Source organism: Cryptomeria japonica, chromosome 10 (assembly GCF_030272615.1).
Source record: "Cryptomeria japonica chromosome 10, Sugi_1.0, whole genome shotgun sequence".
In the NCBI taxonomy this organism is placed as follows: Eukaryota; Viridiplantae; Streptophyta; class Pinopsida; order Cupressales; family Cupressaceae; genus Cryptomeria; species Cryptomeria japonica.
Window position 1 is genome coordinate 746,346,316 of NC_081414.1, and position 6,715 is coordinate 746,353,030.

Below are 6,715 nucleotides of genomic sequence, written 5' to 3' on the forward strand. Positions count from 1 at the left end.
GACGACAATTTTAATCGAATAGATATAAATTGAGATTTACATATACTTGTTTTATATATGCAAGGGATCTATAGATCGTTGGGAGGGTACTAGTGTATAGTTCTAGACCAACATGTCAGTGACGTGTATCTAAAGATTAAGTAAAATACCCGAATGAGAAATGCTTACATTTATGTGAACTTAGCTGGCAAACTTGTAGAGTTGTATTTACGAACTGAAATCGTCATTTGTAGTATGGTTGTGATCGCCAAAAAGGCAAGATTGTAAAGACATGTAAATATGTAACCTTAATTATATAATACCAAAGGGGTCTTGCAGTTGAGCAGACCCGGAGATGTAGCCCATCCGGGGTGAACTCCGAGATCATATCTGTGTTATGCGATGTATATAGCGTGCATTGTTTTATGTTTTAAATTATCATGAATGGTTGTAATCTTGCATGAGCGTATGGTGGAAGTTTAATGAACTCGAATTTAAATGCATAATATCATTCATATGGATAAACGTAGTTATTTAAGTTCATTAAACGTTGTGAATTATGAATATGGCATGGTATTTATATATTGAAAATTAAAGTGTGGAAAAAGTAAATTGGTAATGTTAATTTGAATTGTAATAGTGGAAGAAACCTAGATAGAATTACTTCATTGGATTAATTGTTAAAAAGTATGTTAATTGGAATGAATGTAAAAAGGGGAAAACAAAGTTAAAAAAATTATGTCACAATTCTTAGATTGAAATTTAAAAGAAGAACATCATAGAAATATCTATCCTTTTACCTTAGTAAATGAATCATGCCATGTCAGTTATGTTTCATTACATTGGATAAAATTTGTTAAGTTATTTCATGTTTTAATCATAACCAATAGTCCTCACCGGATTAATTTGTTAATCGTGTGGACTCAATCAAATATTCATGTTGTATATTGAACGAATATACTTAGTAATTTATGTTGTAATTTTGAATCAATAACCCTCACCAGATTACTTCTATAACCGGGTGAACCCAACTAGAAAACCCATATGTTAATCTTTAAAAAAAAGGAATCCCTCATGTTTGCTAAGTTTGAACTAGAATGGGAAACGTCATGTTAATTATGTTCCATTATATTGGATATAGTTGTTTGGTCAATTACGTTTAATCTTAACAAATCAACCTTACCGAAATTTAACTTGATAATCGGTGTAACTCAACTAGTCCACCCTAATTATAACCCCAAACAAATGAATTTCTTTATGATTGTTAAAGATGAACTGAAAAGGAAGGGATTCAATTAGTTGCTGATACATTAAATCTAATAAAAGAATCTCTCTCACATTATATTCATTTAACGATAAAAAAAAAAGTGATTTGCAACAAGATAATTGTAATTCAATCCTAATGGAAGAGCATCTCTTGGAATTTATACTTTAATCTTGAAATGTTAGATATTATCTTGCTAACTATATCTTAAGTTAAAGGATGAACTCTTGTGGCTCAATACATTTTCAACGTAATGTTTCTAGCCATCTAGTAGTATTATTTTAAAACTTCAAATGACTCCTATGGCTACTCACATTTTATCTTTCATTTAAGAGCTGCAACTCATTAGTTGGCTACTCATGAAATCGAATAAAGGGGCTTCACTCTATTAATTGTGGTCAATTCTTAAGAAATGAAAATTCTCCCTATTAACCATGCTTTTTAATATTTAAGAAATATATATCAAATGTGGGTGAGTATTATAAGATCAAATGATGGAATCCTCTTTTGTCTAATCGTAGCTTAACCCTAAAAGAATGAATCTCGTTAGGCATACTTATAGCATTAAAGGATGATGTCAAGTGTGGATGGTTATTTTAAAACTCTAATGAATGAACTTGGTTACATTTAAAAAAATGCTTGACCCTATTTGAAGACCTCCTGATGTAATTATGAAGTTAAGTGTATTGAATAAATAACTCCTCAATGGCCTCCTAACCACTAAAGTAAATGAACGCCTCCTAAAACTTTAAGTCGACATATCTTTGAACACATATGTAATTGAGATCTATGCATTATCCCGTAATTAAGATATCCAGAATTAATGGATCTGATGACGCAAGATGAATTAGGTGTAAGGTTATGTAATCGCGTTAGGAAACTCCTTAGGATTGTTTGAGCCTTCCGCTGTGTTATCTAGATAGAGATAACTTGAGGTCACTTCAATCTATCTTAATATTGTAACCTTTTCTTTAACACTCTTAAATATTATTAAAAAAAATAAATTTTGCACTCTAATTGAGTGTTTTTAACTTAAACCCTTAGGGGTTTCCTGGCGGGGCATTATAGATCTTGGATTAATAAATTTAGATTTTACCTTCTAGCTGATTAGAGCATTTGGCTAATTGAGGTAGTATTGTTTTAAAACAAAATAGAATATTATGCTATTGGAAAATCGTTGAAATACGATGTAATTACTAATTGATGATGTGATTATTATCTTAGAACATATCATTTGAGTAATCGAGAAGTAAGTGAGATAATTTACCATTGATCATTAGAAACTGAAACGATATGCTTTTGGAAATGATTATCTTCATTAGATTCTCTTTTATAATTATATTTTCGTGATCCGTATTATGCATCTGGGTTTGAAAAAATATGAAACTGTAGAGGTGGTTTTGAACCAGTATGTCAATGACGTTTTGATTGGAGATTAAATGTCTTATTCATTTGATTAATGGTTGTCTGAATTTGATTAATATGAATTTGGCTTAAGAACTCATTATGGCCTTATATGTCTGTTCGATGCTTTGAACCTTAGAGAGTTAGAAAACCAAGAACAACTTATCCCTTGATGAGGTAGATAACTGTAATCTGATTTGGATCTTGTAGAAAACTTGATCGACTTTTAATGTTTAGATCAATTCAGAAAGATTGCATCTGTTGAATATTGTCTTTTCTGTTTATTGCCTTTGCGAGTTTAATTTCTATATTCGCTTTTGATTATGAAATGGCAAGTCGTGCTTGTTTTGATAGGACCCTGCCGTATGGAATGTCTTGGGGTACCTGTTTCAAGTCCTCGATCCGAGTTGACTGTTGTATTGTGGTAGTGTCATTTTGGTCATATCCTCTTTGTGTGAGTCGAACGATGATTCGTGGTTGACCTTAGTTTGTCGGGTCTCTAGTTAGAGTACCGTCTGTTAGTGTACCATGTTTGAGTTGTGTTTGACCAGATGATTGGTTCTCTCTTTTTGAACTCCGTTCGTCTGACCATGTGTATTCCTTGGGTTTTGAGTTCGTCTGAGTTAGTCTAGTGTCGTATGGGAAAGTGGCTTTCGATTGGGGGCCGCGCCCAAAGTGGCTGCTGGGTAACCCGTCGAAAGTGAGTCTAATAAGTGATAACCTAACAGTAGATTAGAATGTAATCTCTAAGTAAGATAATTGTGCCTCACACATGGGACGAGTGCTAGCATAGACTCGACATGCTGTGGGAAGGCCTGAAATGGCAAACCATCATCCTTGTCATCACGAGAGGATGTGTGGATCCACATGAGGCTTGGATGGGCCGAAAGCTCGGATTAGGTTGCCAGGGTAGCCCAGTGTATGGGGCCGGGACCTATGAAGACTTGCCATGGTAACCATACTAGGTTGTGTGATGACACTTGTCCCTACGTTCGTTAGTGTGTTGTCATTTTGTCCTGTTAGGAGCACCTTTGTGGGTCATCCTCTTGTCTCTGCCCTTGTGAGTATCGGTTTCATGTTAGACCTTGGGTGGTGATGACTCAGTTTTATGGATGCTCTTCTGGACCTTTGTATTAGCTTTGATTATGTTCAGCTGGATCCTGTTCTTTTCAAGGATCGTTTATGTATTGATTGACCGATGCGGTCGTGTGTATATTTTTTTATGTTTCACCTTGATGGCCAGATTGTAATGGTGTAACCTCTTGTATTCTTAACCTTTATTATTATCAGAGGGGTCTTGCAGTTGAGAAGACCCGGAGATGTAGCCCTTTAGGGGTGAACTCCAAGATCATTATGGTGTTATGTGATGTATTCTCTTATGTTTCCTTTATTCAGCTTTATCATGTATGATTAACTTATGTTAGAATGGTTAAGTGGATAAATGGAATTAACTTTAAATGCTTACATTCAGTCTCTTCTTGAATGCCATGTTGATCGAATGCATAAGTGGTTTAGATGAGAATTATTGTTGATGCATGTATGCAATCGTCTTTTAAAATGCAATGAATTGGAGTATGAAAGAATGTATCTTAGAGTAATGGAATATATTCAGTTGTTGTTAAGGAAATGATGTATGCTTGAATAGATCTCTTATGTTTATGATGAAATTCTAGTATGTTAGGATATTAGATGTATGGCTTGTAATTTTAAATGGAAAGCTTGAATGAAGATTATGAATAGATCTTAATGGATGAGTCATTGCTTGTGATTTACATTTCCATCTTTTGAAAGAAATTATCCTGATTAAGAATTATCTCGTTATTAAGATAATCAGCTTATTGGATTAATTGTGTGAGTTAAGTGAATTGTGAAATTTAAGTAATCTCATTGGGAAACTCTTTAGGTGTTAGTTGATGTCTTCTGCTATGTAATCTGAATCTTTGTTATCTTGTTGTATCTTATGTGGTGTAACTTTTAAAAAAAAAAATATTGCACTCTATTCTTGTGTTATGGTTTAATCCCTTCGCGGTTTCCTGGCGGGGCATTACACTGAAAGCCAGGAGAGGTTACCAGGATAGAGAGCCGGGACCTAGGAGGTTGTACCATGGTATCCATCTTAAGCTATGCGATGACACTCTCTCCTTAGAGTCACTAGTGTTTGTGAGTTGAGTCACATGGATGTTTGCGGAGTCTTGTAGTCCTTTCGTACTTGTCTTACTTTGCTTGCTTGAGGGTTTTCTACTATTTCCTAGTACGGTGGGGTGGTTCCATATAGGGATCACATGGTCGGGTGGTAGTGCCACTTCCCATCAGATGTTTAGGAATGTATCTTCAGGCGAGGAAGAGCTTTGCTGGTGTTCTTGGTTTGTGGTTCATGTACCAGCTCTTGTTCGTGATCATTGTTTAGTTGAAAACCTTATGTTCATTGTATCAAACTTTTATGTAGCCTTGATATTGTAACTTTGTAATCCATGGTATTTGTGGTAACCATGTATTTATGGATGTTGCAAAAGGGAATCATTGGAATGTTTGTTATTTCAGTTTCCTTAATCTTTTGTATATATGATCTATGAGAAATGAATGCATTGGAGTACTTTGATTCTTTCATTATGGAATATGGATGTATGTGTGTTTTTTGTCTTAAGCATTTGATTTTCCTATTTAGATGAATAGTTGGATTAACCGTGGTGTTAACATAATTTGTGAATTAATCTTTGTTGGTAACCCTTAGGGAATCAAGTGTTAGACTTCCATTGTGTTATTAAATGTACAAGTGATATAATTAAAGCACTTGTTCTTTAAAAAAAAAATATTTCACCCTTAGTTGCATAGATTGTGATGTTTTCCTTTAGGGTTTCTGGCGGGGCATTACACTCAATTTATAGATTTTTGGATGAGATTGATTAAAAGGTGGAACAAATTGATCAAGAGGTGGAACTCAGTTGAGCTCAAATGAAAATTGATAGTTGAACTGCTGATTGCACGAGTGAAACTCAATAGATTGAATAGATTAATTGAGTTAACTGATTGAAAAAAAGCCGACTGAAGGAAGAAAAAGAAAGCTTAATTTAGAAAAAGCTAACCTAAAGATGAAAATAGAGGTTGAAGAGATAAATGATTTAATTAATTAATTTAGCATGTGCTTGCATTTAGATTTAGATTATTAATTTAATCTTTGCATGAGATTTATTCAAATAATTGAATTTATTAATTCAATTTAGTATTTGAATATATTTAGAACTTAACTTTGATTTTCAATTTGGTTTTTGAATTCATGCACATGTAATTGAATTTGGAAGAAATTAGAAGAATATGAAATTAAATGAAATTAGAATTTGGGGATTTGGAAATGGAAGAATTAATTAGTTAATTAAATAATTTAAAGAAACTATTTAATTATGTAGAAATAGAATTTAATTAAATAATAAAGATTATTTAATTTAAAAGAATTAAATCACAATTAATTAAATAATAAATATTTAATTAATATTTAGAAGAGAGTTGAATGATTAGATGATTAGAGATAGAAATTGAGAATTAATTTATTTAAATAATAAAGATTTTTTAAATTGGGGAATTAATCAGAATTAGTTAAATAATAAATATTTAATTAATATTTAGAAAATGATTAAAATGATTAAATGATAATAGAAATAGAAAATAGAATAATTAGTAAGATTATGAGGAAATATGAAATTAGAAGAATAAGATTAATTAACTTAATTATATAATTAAAGAATTATTTAACTAATTAGAGGAATAATTAGTACATGATCAATGAGACATTTTTAGGTGTCTACATTGGCCCCTCTTTGAGATAATGTCGAAACGATGTTGTTTTAAAGAAAATAATTTTTTTTGCCACAGTATGCCCCGATGACACTAAGGGTGTAAATATGCCCCCTCGAGATATTGTTTGTGCGTTAAAGATATGAATGATCTCTCAAAAAAAAAAAGAATGTGAGATGAAAGATAGAAAAATGTTAGCGGATTAGAGATAGAGATAGGTGATGTGAAGATGATATTGAGATAGAATATGAGAGAATGAACCTTAGAATGAAATAGAAT